General features: G+C 59.1%; 1 non-coding gene across 1 annotated transcript; it reads left to right on the top strand.

Moving 5' to 3' along the window:
• Window positions 1–205: 205 nt before the first annotated feature.
• On the top strand, window positions 206–278 carry TRNAF-GAA. The gene has a single exon. It is a non-coding gene; the product is annotated as a tRNA-Phe (tRNA).
• The last annotated feature ends 23,530 nt before the right edge of the window (window positions 279–23,808 follow it).

The raw sequence follows: 23,808 nt of genomic DNA, 5'->3' as shown, positions 1-23,808 counted from the left end.
CAACACATATCTTGTCACGCCCACTGTAAGCTGGCACCCACCCCGCACCTGGAGCTCACCTGGCCACAGGGGCAGGGAGAGGCCAGGCCCGCTCTGCTTGCACTGGGCACAGCTTTTCCTGGGAACGTCCCCAAGGAGCTCTCCTCACGTGTGTCAGGCTGTGGCCTGGCCCAGGTGGCACAGGGACAAGGGCTGCTGGAGCAGGGCTGAAATAGCTCAGCTGGGAGAGCATTAGACTGAAGATCTAAAGGTTCCTGGTTCAACCCCAGGTTTCAGCAATGTTTTTCTCCCTTAGGGTCTTGCAGAGCCCGTCTGCCTTTGTCCATCCTGCCCTGGCCCTCCTTGCTCCTTCCCCTCTTGCCAGAGCACTGCCCGTGCGCTGTAGCTGCACATCTACAGGTTAGAAGGATCCTTCCTCTTGCGCCACAAGCCCCCAGCCTTCCCCTGGGCAGGACTCTCCACTCAGTGTGTCTTTGGGGTGTTCTCCAGCTGGGTCTCCTTCCCTGCTCCACAGGGATCGGGATCTCTCCACTCAGGGGTCTCTGCAAAGACTCTGTCTCTCTCCTCATGGTCATTCTCACTGGTGCACAGACTGCTCCCCTCCTCACACACATCCTTCACCTCAACCTCAGTTCCCAGACCAGGGCACACTGCCCACAGGGAGGCCACCATCTCCCCAGTCCCAGGGAGAGGCACTCCTTGCAGCTGAGCAGCACAATTGTCCCATGTTTACCACCATGAAGACACCACCCCTGTGTGTGGTCAGGCTCTCAGCCTTGGAATTAACAGCTGCCCGTGCTCAGCCACCCTGCCACAGAGACCCCAGCCAGGGCTGTCCCAGGGCACTGCTTTGCTGTCAGGACAGGCCTCAGCGCTGGAGGAGTGGGGAGGTCCCTGAGCCCACCCACACCCGCAGCCCCAGGGAGATGGAAGCCTGCTGTCCACCTCACCTCCTGGGATGCTGTGGGAGGAGTGGTGCAGGGCAAGCCCCAGTGACTGGAGGAGGGGTTATAGGATTTCTGCCCCTGTGTGCCCCCACCACACCCTGGGGTGCCATCAGAGCCTGGGGGAACCTCACCCCAGAGAGGAATTTCCCTCACCCTGTTGCACTGCTCCTGCTGTGGAGTTGGGGACAGACGTGGCAGAGAGGGGTGTTGTGGGGGGGGCAGAGGAGGCTTAGGGGTATTCTCTTCTCCATCGACCTAGCTCAAAATGGGCCAGAGCATGGGAGAAGTGCCTGCAGCAAGAGCCTCCTCCTGCCCCATTTCCCTGCAGAGTCGGTAAAGGGGCAGCACTCTGCAGTGCAGCCCTAGGGCTGGATCAGGCCCCAGTGGAGAGCCAGTCCTGACTTCCCCTATCTCAGGAGGCTTCAGGTTCTGTTTTCTGCAGAGGGTCCCAGGGTACCTGGGGAACAACGGCACTGTGATTGGCACAGACACATCATGGGAGGAGAGTGTCTCTCCTGCTGGCAGGTTTCAAGGGACTGTAGCTCAGTGGCTGAGCAGCTCCTTTGCATGGGGGAGTTCCTGGGTTCCATCCCCAGCACCTCCAGGGGTGCTGTTGCCCTGACTCCCCAGCCAGAGGCAGGTGTGGGCTGGAGTTCAGGCTCTGGTCATCTCCAGGCCCTGTGGGTCTGTCCTGCCCAGCCAGGGCTTGGCTTTGAGGGCAGGAGGGCGGTGGCATGGCTGGGTGTGCTGCCTCGGCTGAGCACCGTCCTGGAGGAGAAGCGGGCAGCTGTGCTGGACCTGAGCTCATGTCACTGCCCGGCACCACAGAGCCACCCCACCCGCCGCCCAGGGACAGCGCTGGGCAGCAGAGTGTGCTTCCCTGTGGGGAGCCCTCAGGGAGGGCACAGAAGTCGGCAGCACGCTCGGAATCCTTTCTGGCTGCACTGAGGGATGTGCTGTGAGAGTGCTGGTCCAGCCCAGGTGTCCTTTGGGACCAGGGCCACACTGCCCTGGTGGCTTGCCAGGGGCAAGGCTCTGAGATTGTCCTTTCTCCAGGGGGAGATCCCAAACCACATGAGAAGCATTCCTTTGTGCCAGCAGGTAGGGGTGTCTGAGCTGGATGAGCCTGGGCAGGGCTGTGGGACTCCCAGCCGGAGGAATGACATTTCCTACCCTGACCCTGTCTCCAGGTGTTTCTCCTTCCACCGGCACCACTGGCTGGAGCAGAGCCCCAGTTCAGGGAACGTGGAGCTGCTGAGGTCAGGCACAGCTCGGCAGAGGTGCGACTCGTGGGGCCGGTGCCCACCTCTTATTCATGGGGTGTCTGGTGTCTCCATGCACCCTGTGCTGGTGGGATCGGGGAGGCACAAGCCTGTCCACAGACATGCCCAGGCAGCGAGAGCCAGGACATGGTGCCTTGGCTGCTCCCCCAGCAAAACCACTGGCAACCAAAACGGGGTGAGAGACACGGACTTTCACTGCAGGGTGCCCAGCCCTTGGCAACAGGGAGCCCAAACTCAGAGAAATAAGGCTGCTCTCCCATGGGCTTTCCACAGCCAAGCTCTGCCCAGTGTGGGGCAGCAGTGCTGAGGGTTGGGGTCTCACTGCGACCCCCCTCAGGTAGATCCTCAGGAGCTGCAGGAGCAGCCACAGATCTGGGGCACAGTGGCAATCCTGCTTTGCTGCAGAGAAGGGACCCAGCTGGCAGAGCCAGACTGTTAAGTCCCAAAATGCATGAAACAGGTTCTTTCTGCTCAGGGGTGCTGCCCCTCAAGCTCACCCACGCCTGGGGCTTATTTCCTCAAGGAGGAAGAGGCAAACCTCTACCAGATGCCAGATTATGGGAGAAATATTACACCTATGGGAGGGCAGAGCTGGTGGGGCAGTCACACTGAACAGGCACTGGGCTCTTTTCCCCAGTTCCCACTTGGGGCACCTTGAGTGTGCAGATCAGTGTCCATACTGCCCAGAGGCCCCCACCATCCCATGTTCAGAAAATAACACTCCCCTTTTCATCTTTACTTCACTTTTATAAACTTATTTCTCTGAGATGCAGGGCTGGAGCTTATCCCAGTGAGAGTTCTCCAGGCTGTGTTTTAATGCCCATGGATGTCACGCATCACTGTGGGGGTCTTGCCCTGGGAACACTGCTCTCCCATGAGGGCTGCCAGCAGGAAGGCTCTCAGGTGTGGGGCAGAGGGATGTGTGAAACTCGGCTCCCCCCAGGTGCCCCCAGGGTCAGCCCAGGGGTGGAGGAGCTCCCAGCAGGGAATGGGGCAACACTGCTATAGGAGAGGATGTTGGCAACATCTGCCTCCTCTCCACTCTGCTCCAGGGCCAGATCCTGCTGTTTGCAGCACTATGGAGCTGCAGCTACCCCCCAGGCAATCCTGCCACAGACACCCAACGCACCTTCCAGCCTGCAGCAGAGAAGCCCATTGGGGAAGAGCCGGTGGAGTGCGGAGACCCACCAGCGGGAGCAGGGAGGGCAGTTGGGCAGTTTGGGCGCCAGGTCCTGCCCAGGTGCCAAACTCTTCTCCCAGCCTGGCTTCTGCACAAGGTTTCTGTGCCGTGGGTGCTGGGGCAGGTGAAACCCCAGCTGAGGGAGAAGGACCCTGGCTCAGCTCCCAGCAGCACCAGTTTTAGTGGAGGGACACAAAATCTCCACTGCCATGGAAAAGTGCCCACATGAGCATCCTCCCGGATGGGCCCTTCTCCAGGCCAGGGGCTGGAGCACAGCTTTTGGCTGCTGCACGCGTCTTGTGGGGAAGCTTTCTCCATCCCCCTGGCCCTCTAACAGCGCTGAGGGAACAGTGCCCTCATCCTCGGTGCTCCCAGCCCTCCTGTACCTGCCCACAAGTACTGCCCCTCACACAACCCAAACTGACATCCCTGGCAAGGCAGCAGGGGGGCAGGGGTGGGAGCTGGAGGGGAGCAGGAGGAGGGTTTCCCAGGGCTGCCCCGGGTCTGCAAGGCAGGAGGAACAGCCCATGGAGACTGGGGTCCTGGCAGAGCATGAGGAGAGAGAATCCCAGACACGTGTTTCCCAGGAGGTGGCTCTGCACCCTGTGCCAGGGCAGTGGGGAGCAGAGCTGCCTCCCAAGCATTGTGGGAGGTAATCCACGGGCCATGATCCCACCTGGGGCTGGCTGGGTTTTTCAGGGACCTGCGGTCACCTTAGGGCTCGCTTCTGTGAGACAAAAGCCCAGGGCTCACCCTGACATGGCAGCTCTGTTGTGGCCTCTGCACTGTGGGATCAGCGTGGCCCAGGCAGGGCCTGGGGGAAAGAGCAGCTGGAACCCTTGGGGGAGGAAAAGGGTGCTCCTACTGGGGTGCATCATGGGACCTATCAGAGAGCCATTTTTTCTAGAAACTGTCTTTGGGCAGCAGGATGGAGATGTCTCTGTCACCAAGATTATTCCCCAGGGACCATGGCCTCACGGAGCCCCACAGGCTGACACCGAGCCTGCTGTCCCTGAGACGTGCCCCTTCCCGACCACTGTGTCTCTGTTCTCTGCTCTCCCTGAGCAGCCTCAGGGAGATGCCCTGACACCTGGCAGGGAAGCACCAGCTCTGGGTCAAAGCCCCCAGAGGCTTTTAATAAACAAATATAAGAATGCACAGCATAAAAATGGGAATAAAAATGGAGGAAACTCCAGGCTGTTTCTGCTGCCCATGGCTCAAGAGAGACAGTCCCCTGGTGCTCGCGGCTCTCCCAGCTGCACAGACCTCTCCTCCCTCCCGGCTGCACCCAGCTGTGCAGCAGGGATGGGCTCTCCTGGCCTGGGGCTCAGGGACTGCTGTGCACCAAGCTCCGGTGTCACAGCCTTTGCGTCCTCACAGGGAAGTGCCACAGGCACCTCTTCAGCATCATCATAGCCCATGCTCCCGGGGACGGGGACGAGGTGTCTCCTTCAGCTCCAGGGACGTCGGCACTTCTCCAGGAGCGCAGGCTGCCCCCTGCAAGCAGCAAGGTCGGACGTTTCAGTTCACTCCATGGGATCTGTACACCACCACCCTCCCTGCTCCTCACCACATTCAGCTCCTTCTCCCACCCCCGGGCCTTTCAAGGAAAACTCCCATGCCAGGTTTCCTCTTCCCTGCAGGTTTGGGTGTCAGTAGGGTAGTGACTTGAGGGGCACCAGGGATGGCACCCTAGGAACAGGCAGCGCTCTCTTTCCCTCTCACCTCCAGGTGCAGCCCTGGGCCCTGCTCCCTCCTCTGGCATCCTGGGCATTTCCCACTCTCCCTGCCCAGGCACAGCATCCTCCCCCGCATCAGGAACCTCCCTGGCATCATCGTAGCCATCTGCTGGGTCACCTCCGGGCAGGACAAGGACATCTGAAAGGAGAGGGGAGTTGGTGACAGTGAGAAGATCCGTCCTGCAGAGCAGAGGATGAGAGGATGTGCAGGGACACAAAGCGCAGACACTGGGCTTGGCAGAACCACAAGTGATGCCCATGTCCTCCCCTTCTCCGATGGTGACACTCAGGGACACCTCTGTCCACCCCATGTCTGCAGGGAGATCAACCCCTTCCTGCCTCCATTACCTGGTGCTGATCCCAGACCTTTCTCCTCCTCACTGACCCCAGGGTGGGGCTGCAGCTGGGTCAGGGACTCCTCTGAATAGGAGCCTGGAGAGATGCACAGCAGGTGTTATGGAGCAAGCCCCACTGACGTGGTTCACGGTCAGCGCTGCTGGGGAAGGGGGACCCACAGAGCTGGGGCTGTGTGGGGAGGAGGGCTGGGAATTCACCCTGCTCCCCCGGGACAAACCCTGTCTCAAAGGAGCTTCCAGAGCTGGCCCAGGACAGCCCCTTCCCTCGCTCCTCGGGTGTCTCATGGGGTGCAGGGGCAGGAAGAGAGGGGCTGTCCAGCTGGGACAGTCAAAGCTGACTGGGAGAAAGCTTCTCTCCTGGTCCCAGGACCTGGATGCTCTCCCCACAGCCCCCACAGCCCCAGCACCACAGGGACCACAGGCTGGGGGGCTTCAGAGGGTCAGCTCCTGGTTGGGGCCAAAGGAAAGGGTCCTGCGGATGTGCCTCCAGGGAAGACCCACACCCACCTGAGCGATCAAACCTGGCCCGTTTCTCCCACGCTGGGCTGTACCCAATCTCCTCGTACACAGCCTCGGGGAAGGGCTCCTGGGCTCTTCTGGAGCCTGTGGACAGAGGCAGGGCTGGCACAGGGACAGGCAGAGGGGCAAAGGGACCCCACTGTGCTCCCCAAAACGGTTCCATGTGCCACCTCAGGACTGGTCCAACAGCACGGCCCCACTGCACTGTCCAGGCACAGCTGCCACATCCCCAGTGAGGGCAGCATTGGTGTGAAGATTATCTGGGGCAGCATCACCCTCACATCATCCCTTTGGAGACAGTGCTCATGCCCCTCTGGCCTGTGCGCCATGTCCCCCTTGTCTCACCCCGGATATGTTCCCACATTTCCTCTCCACCTGGAGCTTGCCCCTACCTGCCCCTGTCCCACCAGGGGGTGGGCAGGGCTGGGCAGGGGGACAGCCTGGGGGCCTGACACCACGGTGATGGACCCTGCTGCCCCACACTCCTCCTAGCATCTCTCTTGCCCCAGAGCCCCCTCCAGCACTACCGAGAGCACTGCCAGCCTTGGCCATCCCCTCTCTGCCATTTCTCTCCTCACACCATGGCTAACTGCCCCCACCTCGGGGCTCTCTCCACCCCTTGCTGCTGGTGCCCCACAGCCAGGCACTCAACGGGGAAGCACGAGGCAGGTAGCAGCACACAGTCTCACCCTCCCGCTCTGCCTGTGCCCCTTGCTGACACCCCCCACAGCACCCTACAGCCCTACCAGGAGGTATCTCCCCCCGGCACCTCTGGGCAAGGACTCACCTCTGCGCCCAGCCCCGGCGCTCAGCACTTGCCCAGCCAGGAGGGCCAGGAGCAGGCAGACAAGGGTCCCCAGGATGATGCACATGATGACGGGCACTGAGACTCTCCCGCTGCTGCTCTGATGGCCTCGGGTGGGATCTGCATGGGAGACAACTTCGAAGGGGCAGCACCCCAGGGGTGAGTGACAGGAAAGCTTCCACCATCCTGGGTAAATTATAGCTCTCCCCAACCCCCTGCCACCACTCCAGTATCTCCTCCAGGCAGTTTCACACCCCAGCTAGGAGCCCCTTCCATCCAGCTGTGGGTCACAGCCTGGCCCCGGGGGTACCCAGACTCCGGGGAGGACAAGTTACCTGCTCGGGGTGGGGGTGTTGTCGTCCTGGGTGTAGCTGCAGAGGAGGAAAAGGAGAGCTGGGCTGAGAGAGTGGGTGTGTGGGTATCAGGAAACCTCCTCCCCAACACACCGTGTTTGTGTGTGTGTGTGTGTGTGTCTCTAGATGTCCCTGACACATCCCACCCAAATTGCCCCTCCTGTAGTGCCAGAAAGGGAGGCCGGGACAGAGCCCAGCACCTCTGCTCTGGGAGGCAGGCAGGATGGCAGAGGCAGCCCAGGGGATAGTCCTGGGGCTGCAGGGCCCCACGGGCAGTGGCCAGAGCACGGCCAGTTACACCGAGGCTGCTCCCTGCCTGGCACCGGGCTCCTGCACTCCACAGGAATGTTCTTTCTCTCGGAAGGTCGGGGTCCATGCCCGGACCGCGTGGACAAAAGGCCTTCCCTAGTTCCCTGCTAATACCCGAGCAAAGGCTCCCAGCCCTGCCACTAACCTGAGCAGCGCACAGCAGCATCTTCCTTGTGCCGGCAAGCCCCGCTGTCCCCGGGCCGGGCCCAGCAGTCCTGCAGGGATGGCTCCGTCCCCTGGCACTCCACCTGCTCCAGCCAGATGGGGCCCGTCCCCATCCCAAATGCAGCCTCATGCAGGGCAGACACCGCGGGGCCACAGCCCAGCTGCCTGCACGCCACCTCGGCATCCTGCATGTCCCACGAGTCGTCGCACACCGTCCCCCAGGAGCCACGGTGCCAGACCTCCACTCTGCCCGAGCACTCGTCCTTGCCTCCCACGGCACGAATCTTCTCCCTGGCTGGAGAAGAGTAAGACCTCCCATGGCACCGGGAGAGCAGGCAGAGCCCTGCCAGACACAGAGGGGAGCTCCCTACCTGTGCAGCTCGTGGAGTTGGGGCACGGTGCCAGCGAGGTTGGAGGCATTTCTGGCTGTCCCCCTGAAGAAGGAAACACTGTGGTGAAGGGGCTGGTTTGGGGGATCATGCAGAAGAGAGTGGGGCTGAGCTCTGCTCGGGCCTCCCTGCACCATCTGGGGCAGCAACTGAAACCCTGTCATCCATGGGACACATGCAGGACTGTGGGGGGACCCTGATTGCTCAGCCCCAGAAGGTCCCTGGCTCACAGAGCAGCAGTAGCTTGTCTGTGGAGGGGAGGCTCTTCTGAAAACCATCTGGTCTCTTCTGAGACCTCACCTGGAGATGCCTCTGCTTCCCCAGGCACTGCTGGTAACCTGGGTGGCAACTGCTGCTGGATGTGTGTGGCCGCGGTCACGTTTGTGCCACTGGCAGCACAAGGGTCTGGCATGGAAAGTAAAAGCCTCTCCAAGCTCTTTCTCTGTGTTTGGCCATGCCCTGTGGGGAGCAGGAGCTGGGGTGACACTGGTGCCTGGGTGCCTCAGAGTTACCATTGCAGGTGATGTGGATCTCCTCTTCCAGGTATTCACATGACTGTGGGTTCCAGGGTGTGGAGGGACACTGCCAGAAAGAGCTGTTTGTCTCCCCACACCGCACGTGATCCAGCCAGGCAGGGCCAGACACCCTGCCAGAGGGCAGGCGTGTTTCGAGGGATCCTCTGTCCCCGCAGCCCAGCTCCTTGCACGCCAGTGTCACCGTGTTGTCAGTGATGGAGTTAGAGCAAATGCTCCCCCATGTCCCGTTGTAGAAAACCTGCAGGCGCCCGGAGCAGCCGTCGCTGTTCTCCAGCCTCAGGGCCACGAACTCTGGGAAGAAAAGGCCCCAAAGCGGGAACAGGCTGATCTGGGGCTGTGGGAGCCAGGACACCTCTACATCCCCAGGACCTCAGCCAGGCAGGGGCAAGGCCACCACATCCCCCTTGCACCCAGGGGCAGAGAGAAGTCCCGGATTTACAGCCAGCCCTGCCCTTCCCCGAACCCTCGGGGACAGCTGAGCTCCCCAGGGACCCCCCGTGGGACTGAGGGTGTCCGTGCATGGGTGGGCCTTGGGCAGGAGCTCAGAGGCAGCCAGGGGCAGCCTTGGCCATGGCCGGCTCTCCCCGCGTCCTGCCCTCCCCAGGACCAGGCTCCCACCACAGCTCCTGAGGTGGCACAGACCTGAGCAGATGACTCCCGCATCCTCTTTGTGCCCGCAGTCGTGCTGCCCCCAGGGCCCAGCCGGGCAGTCCCAGAGAGCAGCTTCGGCCCCGGAGCAGTTCACACCATCCAGCCAGATCTGCCCGGAGCCTTCCCCGAAGCGAGCGGAGCCGGCTACCTCCACTGCCTCTCCGCAGCCCAGCTGGTGGCAAACGACGGCGGCATCAGACAGGTCCCAGCCGTCGTCGCAGACAGTCCCCCAGATGCCCTGGGAGTAGATCTCCACTCTCCCTGCACAGCGCCCGGCCCCGTTCACCAGCCGGACCCGCGGCTCCCTGCAGCGGGTGGAAACCCCAGTCGCTGTCAGGGCCTGCCTGCCTGCGCAGACCGTCACCTGGGCGCCTGGGCAGTGCCACTCACCCCAGCAAATGACTCCCACGTCCTCCGCAAGCCCTGCTGCCAGCGCACTGCCGGGCAGGGAGGTGTTGCAGAGGGTCAGCTTGGCCTCGTGCCCTGCACACCGGACCCCTCGCAGCCCCACGGGGCCCGTCCCTCGCTCAGGCTTTGGGGGGTTGTAGGCTGTCCCTGCCTCTCCGCACCGCAGCTGCCGGCACACCACGCTGGCCTCCTGCACGTCCCACTGCTCATCCAGGACTCTGCCCCACACCCCATCCTGGAAGATCTCCACTCGTCCGTCGCACCGGCTCCCTCCGCCCACCAGCCGCAGGGATCCAAAGCCGGCTGGGCCTGGGGAGAGCAGAGATGCCACGGCCATCAGCGGCACCGGGAGCATGGCACCCTGCAGGGAGCAGGGCGAGGGGGATTTTCAACCAAACGGGACAAGTGGAGCCTTGTGCTGACGAGAAACAAGGGCAAAGCCTGGGCCCTCCCTGCAGCTCACAGCCAGGTCAGCTGCTGCTGGGGGCACCAGCTCCTGCCTGGGTGGGGGGATGAGGCTCTGCAGGGCTCTCTGGTGGACGGGATGCAGTCGGCTGCAGCCAGAGGGATGGAGCAGAGCCCTGCAGCCCTGTCCTGGGCTCGCTGCACAGTACGAGGACAGAGGAGCCCGGGCCTGGCAGTGGTGCTGGGGCCTAAGCCACTGCCCTGGGGGCAGATGCCTGCCTCCGTTCAGTCCTCAGCTCTCCCAAAGTCGAGCGGTCAGTCTGAGCAGGGAAAGCCCTCCAGAGTTCCTGGGGAAGCCAGGGTTTCCCCAAGGAGAAATTCAGCCTGATACAGCCATGGAACCCCTACTTTTAGTGGCTATGTTGCACACAAGTGACAAATGGAGTTCAGCAGCATTTTTCCAGCACTCACCTGAGCAAATGACAGCAGCGTTCCCTTGGGAGCACGGCGAGGCCCCCAGGGTGGTCACTGGGCACTGTTGCAGGAGGCTTCAGTCCCGTCACAGTGGAATGAGTCTCTCCAGACAGGGCCAGTCTCTCTCCCAAAATGTTCTCCTCCAGGAATGGATTCAGCAAACCCGCAGTTGAGTTGATGACAGAGAACGTGGGCATCCGAGAGATCCCAGCGGGAGGCACAGAGGGTCCCCCAGGTCCCCAGCACCTGGACCTCCACCCTCCCCGCACACACTGTGCTGCCGTTCACCAGTCTGATCCCTGTGTACTCTGGGGACAGAGGCGAGAGAAAAGAGAGTGGATTCGTGCTTCTGTACCCTCAGTAGCTGGTGGAGAGGCCAGAGGGACACATGCCTTTGTTCTTCTTCTGCAGTATTGTCATGCTGCAAACAAACCCATCAACCCTCCTGTCCTCACACCGGCCCAGCACGGTCCCTGCTCTGTTCCCCAACCCCTACCACAGCCCCGGTGTTCAACAGCCCACCCTGAGTCCTTACCTGTGCAGTTCACAACAGCGCTGTTTGCGTGGGTGCAGGGCTGTCCCGGGGGGACCCCTGGGGCAGGAGGCGAGGAGGGATTCATTCCCCACACACCGCAGCTCTCCATCCCACATGGGACCCACCCCTTCTCCAACGTGACTTCCTCCAGTGACAGGCAGGGCTGCGCCGCACTGCAACTCCCTGCAGAGCACGTCAGCAGCCTTGGGACCAAAGTGGGAATCACAGACACTTTTCCACAGGTCCCCGTCACGGATCTCCACGTCCTGAGCAGCGGTTCTTCCCTTCCACCAGACGGACAAATCCTGGAAATAAATCAACTGGGATTCCCAGATCTTGGTGGCATTCCCATGCCCACATCCCACACCACCTCCATGCAAGCTGTGACCAAAATCACTCACTGCACATTTTAGAAGCTATTTAAGGAGTGATGGTGTCACAAAGGCATCCAGGCCAAGTTACACACCTTCTCTCCACCATCACAGCACTCAGGGGGTGTGTCTATTGCAGCCTCACAGCAGACTCTGCAAACCACGTTGGCACCTTGGGACTAAAGTGTGGTCACACACCGCTGTCCAAAGGGCCTCCTCATGGATCACTATACGTCCTCAGGAGGACCTGTGCCCTTAGAGCAGCCGGACAGATTCTGGACCAACCAATGACCCTGGAGTTCCCACAGCCCTCTGGCATACCCTGACTACATGCCAGCTGATCCAAGGTGGCCACAGGCAAAAAGCCCTACGACATCCAGCTGCTCTCAGGGGGTGCTGGTGGTACAAACACATGCCCAGCCCTGCTGCTCCTCAGAAATCAGCACAGCACTTGGGGATTTGTTTCTCTTCAACATCCACAGCCACAGGAGTCTCTCCAACAAACTGCTGCTGCTGCAGAGACCTTGGGCTGCCCAGTACTGGTCCCTGGGCACTGCAGCCCCCATAGCACTGGGGTTTGGGGAAATGGGGCCAGGTGCGTTTGGCTGCTGCAGCTTGCTCTGCCCCACTGAGCTCAGCGCCAGGCGTGAGGAGCCCCTTGGTGCCATGAGAAGTGCACCCCAATGCCCACAGAGATCTTGGGCTGTTGGGTGAGGCTGGTGGATGGGACATGTCACAGGACTAAGGGACTGTGAGGATGTACCCGTGGTCAGTGGCTGGGCCACCACCCTGCTCAGGAGCCTACCCAGTACAGAGGTTCTCAGCCATGGCCAGAGTGTGCTGCTGGGCATGCATGGCCCTGCCCAGTGGCTGGGCAGAAGGCAGGAGAGTGGACAGAAGAGCAGCCCTGGGCTTACACGTGCTCCTGGTTCAAGGGTGGGCACAGAGGAGAGCCAGTAATTGCTGGCAAATCCCCTGTGGCACAGAGCAGCCAGGGGCTGGGGCAGGCAGGAGAGGCTGGGTGGCAGGTCCGCACTGCCTGCACGGTGCCATGTCCCCATGAGCAGGCTCTCATGGGGTGACCCTGGGAGAGGAACAAGGTGCCACGTGCCACCCTGCTGTTCTAGCCAAGCCCAGTGCTCTTCCTCTCCAAGCAATCCCTTTGCTTCAGCCAAGAGACTCATGTCTGCCAGCAGGGATAACCCAAAAGTAGCTCCCCGTCTCACACCCTTCCCCAGGACGGTCGGTGGCCACAGGAGTCACTTCTGGTGCCTCTGGCATGGGGGCAGCTGGCCCGCAGCACCGCCAGACAGCTCCTGGGTGAACAGGAGGAGAAAGATGGCAATCAACAGACCGTGCAGGGCAGGGATGGAGGGTTCATCTGTGCCAGCTCAGGGACCAGGCAGTAAGGCACCCTTGGGCAGGTTCCCACTGCTTTCCCCAGGCACTGGGGACACCAGTAATGACAGTCCCAGCTCAGCAGTGTGACTGCCACACTGGGCAATGCTCTGGTGCCTGACTTTTGCTCCTTGAGGGCGCAGCCACGTTCCTTCCACAATCAGCCCCAGAGGTATGGAACAATTTGTCCCTTACCTGAACACACCACTCCAGCATCATAAGCATGACACAGTCATGTTCACCCCATCCTCCGTGTGTGCAGTCAGACAGGGCAGATTCAGTGCCATTACAGCCAACATCATCCATCCAAATGGGGCCAGATCCTCGCCCAAAGTGTCCGTACTGAGGAGCTCCAACAGCAGACCCACAGCCCAGCTGTTTACAAACCACTGCTGCATCCTTCATGCTCCAGTAGTGACCACACACGGTCCCCCACTTGCCTGTTGTTTCACCTCCACTCTCCCAGCACAGCGCCTGCCGCCGTCCGCCAGCCTCACCTCCACAGCACCTTCAAACACTGACACAGGACCAGTCAGGACAGCGCTCACCCCCGCACTGCGGGTCTCAGGGAAGCCCTGTGCAGGTGGAGTCCGAGGCACCAGGGTGGGAGCCCACTCCCTCCAGGCTGTCCCCAGGGCAGTTCAGGGATCCCTTCTGTCCTCATGGGCTGTGCAAGGCTGAGGGTGCTCGGCTCCAGCCCTGCTGGGTCATTTGTGGCACCACACACTTTGGCACTTCCTTCCACCCCAATGGCCCTCGCCCATGGTGAGCATGCCGACCTAGGGCTCCTGCTCCTCCCCAGACAGCACCCTGAAAAGGGACCAAGGGACCTGTCCCCACCAGGGCTCCCCCAGGCTCCCACGGCTACTCCTCCCCAGAGCCCCCAGCTCCCCTAAACCACAGCCTGCCCTGGGCCCCTCCCAACTCACCCTCCTCCCTCAGGACTTTCCGTGTCCCCTGTGGAGCAACATGATGGTCCCAGTGAGGCCTCCCAACCCATGCCCCCTCCTTGTCCTTGGGCATCAGCCCAGCCCTGACCTTGTCTGGGATCCCCCCAGGAAGGTCACCCCTTTACGAGCCTCTGGGAACAGATTCCCCAGTTCCCTTGTCTCCACAAGCACAACCCACCCCCGGTCAGGCCCGGGATCACTCTGACTCCGGACAAGAGTGAAGAGCCCACATCCCTTCCTGGGTACCCCGGAGGCTGGCTGTGCCTCTGGGATGACAGAACAAAGAGCCACCAGTTAAGGCACCACCAGCTCACAGGGAACAGAGCTGGCAGATCCAGGGCCCCAGGGACGGTGCCCAAGGATGACAAATCCACACCCGGGTACCAACGGCCAGAAACGTGGGAGCCCTGGAAGCAGAAAAGCCCTTCTGCCACGCAGAGAAGCACAGGCTCAGTGAACCTGTTCACTTTCTACCCCTTGTGACATAGACACACGGGAGGAAGCCCCGTTTCCAGAGGGATCCCTGTGCTGCTCCTTGGACCCAGGGCTTTGTGGCAGGGCAGCAGGCATTTCCCCCTGCACAACTGCACCCAGAGGAGCAGCTACAGTAACTAAGGGGACAGAGGGACTCTGTCCCCATCCAGAACCTTTCGGCAGCCGTGCACCAAATGCAGGAGGATGGAACAGAAGCGAGACATTGGCTTCTGCATCTTTTCCTGCGTAACTGCAGACTGCAGGAGACAACATCACCCCTCCTGTTCTCAGGCCAAGGCCAGCACAGTCCCTGCCCTCCTCCCCTGCCCCCGGCACAGCCCCAGTGTTCAACAGCCCACCCTGAGTCCTTACCTGTGCAGTTCACAGCAGCGCTGTTTGCGTGGGTGCAGGGCTGGTCCCGGGGGACCCCCTGGGGCAGGAGGCGAGGAGGGATTCATTCCCCACACACCGCAGCTCTCCATCCCACATGGGAGCCACCCCTTCTCCAACGTGACTTCCTCCAGCGACAGGCAGGGCTGCGCCGCACTGCAACTCCCTGCAGAGCACGTCAGCAGCCTTGGGACCAAAGTGGGAATCACAGACACTTTTCCACAGGTCCCCGTCACGGATCTCCACACGTCCTGAGCAGCGGTTCTTCCCTTCCACTAGCCGGAAAAATTCTGGAAAAATCTAATCAACTGGGAGTTCCCAGAGCCCTCTGGCATTCACATACTCACATCCCACACCACCTCTAAGCAAGATGTGACCAAATCACCCATTGCATATCCCAGTGATAGCTTTAAGTTTCCTTGTAATATTTGCTTGAAAGGACAGATTGTGTAGAAGGTAGGTCCTTGAAACAAGCTGTTATTGTTAACAATAGGCCTATGAAGATAGTAGTTGCTTAATTGCATATATTTGAGGATAGTGGTTGCTTAATTGGATAGCCTTGCACTTATCTACTGACCATCCAAGGTCAGCTTTGATGTAGGATACGTGGTGAATGCCCAAAGATAATAACAAGAAGAAGAGTTACAAAAAGACAAGAATGGACTGATTTTGTCATGTGTGAACTTAATGAAAACAAAGATGAGTATCAATATAGACAATTTTAAGAAAAGGACAAGGTAAAGAAAATGAGCAAGGAGGAAGTAACAGCCACCGACATACTGAAACGACCACAAGGATGCACTACCACGCTGTGTAAAGGACATTATAATATTAAAAAGAGAACCAGGGAAGGCTTATACTTATGTATATACTCGCCATAAAGATAATGAATATGTATGACCTTTTCCTATATTGACAGGATACAAACAAGTTCAGGGAGTCAGTGCTAGGTGGAATTAAGCCTCACTGGCCTGGCATGAGTGAAGGAATGCTTCCTTCAGAAACCGTAAACCTTGGTCTCTGAGAGTTTCCTTACAGACTGACTTTTGCATTAATGAAAGAGGAAGCTGTTGGGGGAGTGTTAATGTCAAAAAAGCATCCAGGCTAAGTTACACACCTTCCCTACACCATCAGAGCACTCAGGGGGGTGTGTCTATTGCAGACCCACAGCAGACTCTGCAAACCACGTTGGCACCCTTGGGACCAAAGTGTGAGTCACACACCGCTGTCCAAAGGTCTCACCATGGATCACTATACGTCCTCAGGAGGACCTGTGCCCTTAAAGCAGATGGACAGATTCGGGACCAACCAATGATCCCTGAGAGTTCCCACAGCCCTTTGGCAATACCCTGACTACATGCCAGCTGGTCTCCAAGGTGGCCTCCAAGAAAAATCCCTACGACATCCCCCAGCTACTCTCAGAGGGTGCTGGTGGCACAAACACATCAGCCAAGGGACCTGTGTCTGCTGGGGGGGACAACCTAAAAGTATCTCCCCATCTCACGCCCTTCCCCAGGACGGTGGGTGGCCACAGGAGTCACTTCTGGTGCCTCTGGCATGGGGGCAGCTGGCCCGCAGCACCGCCAGACAGCTCCTGGGTGAACAGGAGGAGAAAGATGGCAATCAACAGACCGTGCAGGGCAGGGATGGGGTTCATCTGCGCCAGCTCAGGACCAGGCACGGTAAGGCACCCTGGGCAGGTTCCCACTGGGCTTTCCCCAGGCACTGGGCACTCCAGTAATGACAGTCCTAGCTCGGCAGTGTGACTGGCCACATGAGCAATGCTCTGGTGCCTGATTTGCGTTCCTTTAGGGCACATCCAGGTTCCTTCCACAACCCAGCCCCAGAGGTATAGAACAATTTTTCCCCTTACCTGAACACACCACTCCAGCATCAAGGATATGATCACAGTCATGTTCACCCCATCCTCCGTGTGTGCAGTCAGACAGGGCAGATTCGGTGCCATTACAGCCAACATCATCCATCCAAATGGGGCCAGATCCTGGCCCAAAGTGTCCGTACTGAGGAGCTTCAACAGCAGACCCACAGCCCAGCTGTTTACAAACCACTGCTGCATCCTTCATGCTCCAGTAGTGACCACACACGGTCCCCCACTTGCCCTGTTGTTTCACCTCCACTCTCCCAGCACAGCGCCTGCCGCCGTCCGCCAGCCTCACCTCCACAGCACCTTCAAACACTGACACAGGACCAGTCAGGACAGCGCTCACCCCCCGCACTGCGGGTCTCAGGGAAGCCCTGTGCAGGTGGAGTCCGAGGCACCAGGGTGGGAGCCCACTCCCCTCCAGGCTGTCCCCAGGGCAGTTCAGGGATCCCTTCTATCCTCATGGGCTGTGCAAGGCTGGGGGTGCCCAGCTCTGGCCCTGCTGGGTCATTTGTGGCACCACACTTTGGCACTTCCACCACAACAACCCCTCGTCCCTATCCTGTGCCCACCCAGGGCTCTGCTCCCCCAGACAGCACCCTGAAAAGGGACCTGTCCCCACCAGGGCTCCCCCAGGCTCCACGGCTACTCCTCCCCAGAGCCCCCAGCTCCCCTAAACCACAGCCTGCCCTGGGCCCCTCCCAACTCACCCTCCTCCCTCAGGACTTTACATGTCCCCTGTGGAGCAACATGATGGTCCCAGTGAGGCCTCCCAACCCATGCCCCCTCCTTGTCCTTGGACATCAGCCCAGCCCTGACCTTGTCGGGGATCCCCCCAGGAAGCTCACCCCTTTGCGAGCCTCTGGGAACAGATTCCCCAGTTCCCTTGTCTCCACAAGCACAACCCACCCCCGGTCAGGCCCGGGATCACTCTGACTCCAGGACAAGAGTGAAGAGCCCACACCCCTTCCCGGGTACCCCGGAGGCTGGCTGTGCCTCTGGGATGACAGAACAAAGAGCCACCAGTTAAGGCACCACCAGCTCACAGGGAACAGAGCTGGCAGATCCAGGGCCCCAGGGACGGTGCCCAAGGATGGCAAATCCATAACCGGGTACCAACAGCCAGAAACGTGGGAGCCCTGGAAGCAGAAAAGCCCTTCTGCTACGCAGAGAAACACAGGCTCAGTGAACCTGTTCACTTTCTAGCCCTTGTCACATCGACACATGGGAAGAAGCCCCGTTTCCAGAGGGAACCCTGTGCTGCTCCTTGGACCCAGGGCTTTGTGGCAGGGCAGCAGGCATTTCCCCCTGCACAACTGCACCCAGAGGAGCAGCTACAGTAACTAAGGGGACAGAGGGACTCTGTCCCCATCCTGAGCCTTTCGGCAGCCGTGCACCAAATGCAGGAGGACGGAACAGAAGCGAGACATTGGCTTCTGCATCTTTTCCTGCGTAACTGCAGACTGCAGGAGACAACATCACCCCTCCTGTTCTCAGGCCAAGGCCAGCACAGTCCCTGCCCTCCTCCCCTGCCCCCGGCACAGCCCAGGTGTTCAACAGCCCACCCTGAGTCCTTACCTGTGCAGTTCACAACAGCGCTGTTTGCGTGGGTGCAGGGCTTGTCCCGGGGGACCCCCTGGGGCAGGAGGCGAGGAGGGATTCATTCCCCACACACCGCAGCTCTCCATCCCACATGGGACCACCCCTTCTCCAACGTGACTTCCTCCAGCGACAGGCAGGGCTGCGCCGCACTGCAACTCCCTGCAGAGCACGTCAGCAGCCTTGGGACCAAAGTGGGAATCACAGACACTTTTCCACAGGTCCCCGTCACGGATCTCCACTCCTGAGCAGCGGTTCTTCCCTTCCACCAGACGGAAAAATTCTGGAAAAAAATAAAAAGAAATCAACTGGGAGTTCCTAGACCCTGTGGCATTCCCATGCCCACATCCCACACCACCTCTAAGCAAGCTGTGACCAAAATCACTCACTGCACATCTCAGAAGAAGATGTTGGGGCATTTTTGGTGTCACAAACACATCCAGGCCCCCCTGCACCCCTTCTCTACACTATCAGAAGATCCAAAGATATGTGTCTGTCACAGCACCAGACACTGCTCAGACAAACTGCTGCTGCACAAGGTGCCCTGTGCTTCCTGGCATGGTCCCCCCAGCACCAGTGGCGTGCGCAGTTTGGGTCCAAGGCCAAGGGCTGTGTGCCGCCCTGCTCCTTAGTCCAGGCACAGCACTCGTTCTCCCTGAAAAGTACTCATGCCTGTGATGGGGAATGACCCACGGGGACCAGCCACCTCATGCTGTTCCTCCAGTGTGTGATGTTCCAAGTAAGACCTGCCCTGCTTTCTCCAGCACAGGGTCCTCAGCACTGTTGGCTGGGAACTGGCAGACTGAGTGGAGTCCAGTGGATACCAGTGGACACACTGGGGCAGGGACAGAGTGTTCATTTGCAGCCTAAGACACTGGCTGAAGAGGGGCTGAGACACCGTGGCAGGGTTAGTTCACCCTGGGGTAGGCTCACTCTGGGCTTTCCCCAGGCACTGGGGTCACCAGTAATGACAGTCCCAGCTCGGCAGTGTGACTGGCCACATTGAGCAGTGCTCCAGTGTCCGCGCGTTGCTCCCTGAGGGCACAACCAGATCCTTTTCACTATCCCAGCCCCAGAGGTATGGAATAGGTTGTCCCCTTACCTGAACACACCACTCCAGCATCAAGGTGATGACCACAGTCATGTTCACCCCATCCTTTGCGTGTGCAGTCAGACAGGGCAGATTCGGTGCCATTACAGCCAACATCATCATCCTCCAAATGGGGCCAGATCCTGGCCCAAAGTGTCCGTACTGAGGAGCTGCAACAGCAGACCCGCAGTCCAGCTGCTTACAAACCACTGCTGCATTCTTCCTGCTCCAGTAGTGACCACACACGGTCCCCCACTTGCCCTGTTGTTTCACCTCCACTCTCCCAGCACAGCGCCTGCCACGTCCGCCAGCCTCACCTCCACAACACCTTCAAACACCAAGATGGTATGGGTCAGGACAGCACTAAGCCCCAGACTGTGGGTCTGGGGGAGCCCCCTGACAAGGTAGAGTCAGAGTCACCAGGGTGGGAGCCCACTCCCTCCAGGCTGTCCCCAGGACAGTTCAGGGGTCCCTTCTATCCTCATGGGCTGTGCAAGGCTGGGGGTTCCCAGCTCCAGCCCTGCTGGGTCATTTTCGCCATTCCACCACACAAGGCACCTTTTCCCACCCCAGTGACAACCTGCCTCCTGCCCATGCCCACCTGTACACTGCCCAGCCCTGCACTGGACACCTGCTCCTTCCCAGCACCCCCTGAACAGCCCTGTGTACCCAGCCTGCAGCTTCCCATGCAACTGCCTGCCCCAGTGTCAACCAAACCCACCCCCATGCCCAGGGCTTTCCGTGTTCCCACTGAGACGATCCAGAGGATCCCCCCACCCACATCCTCTTCTCATCCCTGGTGTCAGCCCAGTCCCTGCACTGGGCCGGGTCCCCCAGGAAGGGTGTCTCTCTGCTGTAGATGCCCTGGTCCCCATCTCTCCGTGGGTACAAACTGTCTTCATGGGGTCAGGGCTCCCCTGGAAAAAGGGGGCAGTGAACAGTGTAAAATCCCTTCAGGACAACCTGAGACATTAGCAGTGTCCCAGGGGAGGATCTCTGGGTGCTGCCATCACCTGCAAGGCCACCACCGACTCCAGAGGCACAGTACGAGGGGACAGGGGGTCCCAAAAGGTACCCCAGGACAGGGTGTCTATGAATCCAGCCAGGCACAGGCTGCCCTAGACACTGAAACCCTACAAAGGAGATACTGTCTCCCACCCAGATGGGCCCAGGGAAGGGCACAGGGGTCCACGGACTTGAGCACGTTGTGTCCATCATCTCTGTAGCACCTGCAAAGAATCCCCATTCCCAGACAGATCCCGATGACCACGCTGGTACCCGCTATTCCTGGGCTGTGGGACAAGGGAGCCGGCACTTACCCCTTGCACAGCTGTACCCAGAGGAGCAGCCCCAGCACCTGAGGGGACAGCAGTCCCTCTGTGCCCATCCTGAGCCTCCTGCCCTGCCAGCACATCCCTGCCGCGCCACACTCCTGTCACAGGCTCCTGGGGACTCACGGGGACAAAGATGATCGGGAGGGCAATATAGCTCTGCGGATGCCAGGCCAGCTACGGGAGGAGCCAATCAAAGCAGCAGCACCTTTTAGACATTATCGGGAGTTATCTCCCCTCCGACACAGCCCAGCCCTCCAATGAACGTCTCCAGTGCCATGCATGACCATATATGAGGGATGGCTCTGCTGCAGGTGTCACATCACTGTGGTGGTGCGGCGTCACAGGACAGGGCTGGCTGTAGTGGGGGAAATGGGTTTTTCATGCCTTGAACCCTGCTGTGTGGGCCGGAGCACTGAGCATCTCCTATACTCGGCACATCCAAGAGCCCAAGGTGCGAGTGCCCAGCCATCCCCATGCCACGGGAACCACGGGGCTGGGACGGAACCAGGGGCTGTGTCAGGGGGGGGAAGGAAAGAGCCCCTGCCCCTGCTTCAGACCCCTCTGTGCTGGGAGCAGCAGCTGGGAAAGGGCCTCAGCCCAGGCCAGAGCCCCATCCCAGGAGCGCTGGCTCACCCGTCCCTCCCTGGAGAGCCCCATGGAAGGTCCCTTCAAACGAGCTGGGGCTGGGCCATGTCCCTGTCCTGGCAGCAGACAAGCAGCTCAGACGGATCCCTGACTCTCAGCATGTCACCGAGGGGCCGTTATTCCCCGCGGGGGGCTCGGGAGCTGCAGCCTGCAGGTGCACAAACCACAGCCCACGTGGCCTCACAGAGCTCCTCGTGCTCCCCCCACAAGCGCCCGGGCAGGAAGTCTGTGGTTTCCTCCTGGAGCCGAGCCCAGGCACATCCCCGCGGTGCCCCCGAGCCACCCCCACCCCGACTGCTCCAGCCAGGGCCGCAGGGGCTGCTCCTTCTGACACAGAAATTCACTCAACACTTAGAATCCAGTAGAACTGCTGAGCAGGTATTCTTTATTAGCAGCGCTGGGCAGCACTGGGGATCGCTCCACCACAGAGTGCTCCCACAGACAGGTACAATCACAGAGAATATGTGCTGTGAGCTTGTACATATTCAGTGGATTTCTGAGAACTAATCTACATCTACATAAGATTTCCTAGAATTTATCTACATAGTCCGAGCATGTGTGATAAAATTAGGGTTAGGGTCTTTTCCCCCTCTGGTGGTCGTTCATAGTCTTCCTCACAGTGTCCGGTGATTGAACTTTGGGATTCCTTTGCCCACATATGGTCATGCAGTTAGCTCATCCATTCTTTGGCACTGGGATGCTCCAAGAAGGTCAGTTTAAACTATTTCCCTGGTGATTATCTTGACACTGGTGTTTAGGCCCTTGTTATCAGGGGTACTCAGGAAACTTAACGAACCATCTCAAGGTCCTACTTACATTTTCTAGAGGGAGACGTTGCATATTTCAAAACATCTTGATATTAATTCTGCCTAGCAGTTGACTGAACTATGTGAATGAAAGGAAGAAAATGAGTAGAACATGCTGACCAACTAGGATTCTACCATAAACAACTTCTTCGCTCTAGAACAAGAGAAATAGTTTAGGCCTTCTCTCACTTCCTCCTCAACTTTTCAGTCCTTGACCTGGGCTCCATCTCCACCACTGTTCCCACATCCGTGGTCAATTCCCTGCAGGACACCAGGGCCATCTCCTGCCTAGGGTGTGTGGCTCAGCTCTTTTTCTTTTTTTATGTCAGCTGAGTATTCTCCGCTCACCATCATGGCCTACGACCGCTACGTTGCCATCTGCCAACCCCTGCACTACGGGACCCTCCTGGGCAGCAGAGCTTGTGTCCACATGGCAGCAGCTGCCTGGGGCGGTGGGTTTCTCTATGCTGTGCTGTACACAGCCAGTACATTGTCAATACCTGCTCCACCAAGGCAATGCTGTTGACCAGTTCTTCTGGGAAATTCCCCAAATCCTCAAGCTTGCCTGCTCAGACTCCTACCTCAGGGAAGTTCGGCTTATCGTGGTTAGTGTCTTTGTTGCATTTGGCTGCCTTGTTTTCATTGCACTGTGCTAGGCACAAAGCTTGAGGGCCGTGCTGAGGATCCCCTCTGAGCAGGGACGGCACAAAGCCTTCTCCACATCCCTCCCTCACCTGGCCATAATCTCCCTGGTTCTCAGCACTGCCATGTTTGCCTCCATCAAGCCCCCCTCCATCTCCTCCCCATCCCTGGTCCTGGTGCTGTCCGTTCTGTACTCGGTGGTGCCTCCTGCAGTGAACCCCCTCACCTACAGCATGAGGAACCAGCAGCTCAGGGATGCCCTATGGAAACTGACCCAAGGGATGTAGTTTCACTGACAACAACCTGTCTCAAGTCACTTCACATTTCCCAGAGTTTATCTTAGGCCAGGAGTCTGCTATTTTCCCTGTAATAATCCTACATATAGATAATTTTCTGGACTTATACTACCTCTCTTGAGGATTTTTCCTGTTGTGTCTGACTCTTATGCCACACTGTGTCAGATGTGACGTGTCCAAGAGCAGCTCTTGAATAAAATGGGATCTCCTGGGTGCAGTGCCTGAAGGCTGGGTTCTTCCTCCAAAGTGGCTGCCAATAAAATGTCTAAGGAATTGGTCTTTTAAAATTCTTTTCTCCTTACTGTTCTCCCTGTATTTGGAGTTAAGATCACAGTATCCATTGGGTTCCACTGGACAAAAAGTTCTGCTTTTAAAGGCTCTCTTCTTGGTGTAAGATGGTGCATGAGCTCCCCACTACCTCCTCAGGCTGCTTCATATATGCCAGGACTCATGGCATATAGCTGTCTTTATGGAAAATAATTTGGTCAGGAGAGGAGTAGGGGTCACCACATGCCCTGGGGTGGGAATGAATGGACACACATAAAGTGAAACAGCCTCGAAGTTGACTGTCCCCCAAAAGCAAAGCACTAAATCAAGGTATATGCAAGCAAGGACTCCGCAGTGCCCTGGGGGTCAGTGTGAACCCAGTGGGCATGGGAAAGGGAGACTGGAGAGGTGCAGGAGCTGCCTGAGGAGGCCCAGGGCCAGGACTCTTGTGCTGTGCTGGGGAGCAGGGCTGGTAGGGGGAAGGGAAGGGTGTAAATGCAGTCGAGGTTAGGGACAACCTACCAGATGAATGCAGCAGAGCTAGAGACTGACTGGCCTCTGTTTCCTCCTGCCCTTTGGCCAGCATCAGCCCTGGTGCTTGTGGGAAGGA

This window comes from Tyto alba, unplaced genomic scaffold, assembly GCF_018691265.1.
Source record: "Tyto alba isolate M040663 unplaced genomic scaffold, T.alba_DEE_v4.0 Super-Scaffold_15, whole genome shotgun sequence".
In the NCBI taxonomy this organism is placed as follows: Eukaryota; Metazoa; Chordata; class Aves; order Strigiformes; family Tytonidae; genus Tyto; species Tyto alba.
Note: the sequence above shows the minus strand (reverse complement) of the source record. Positions and strands in the feature narration are given on the sequence as shown.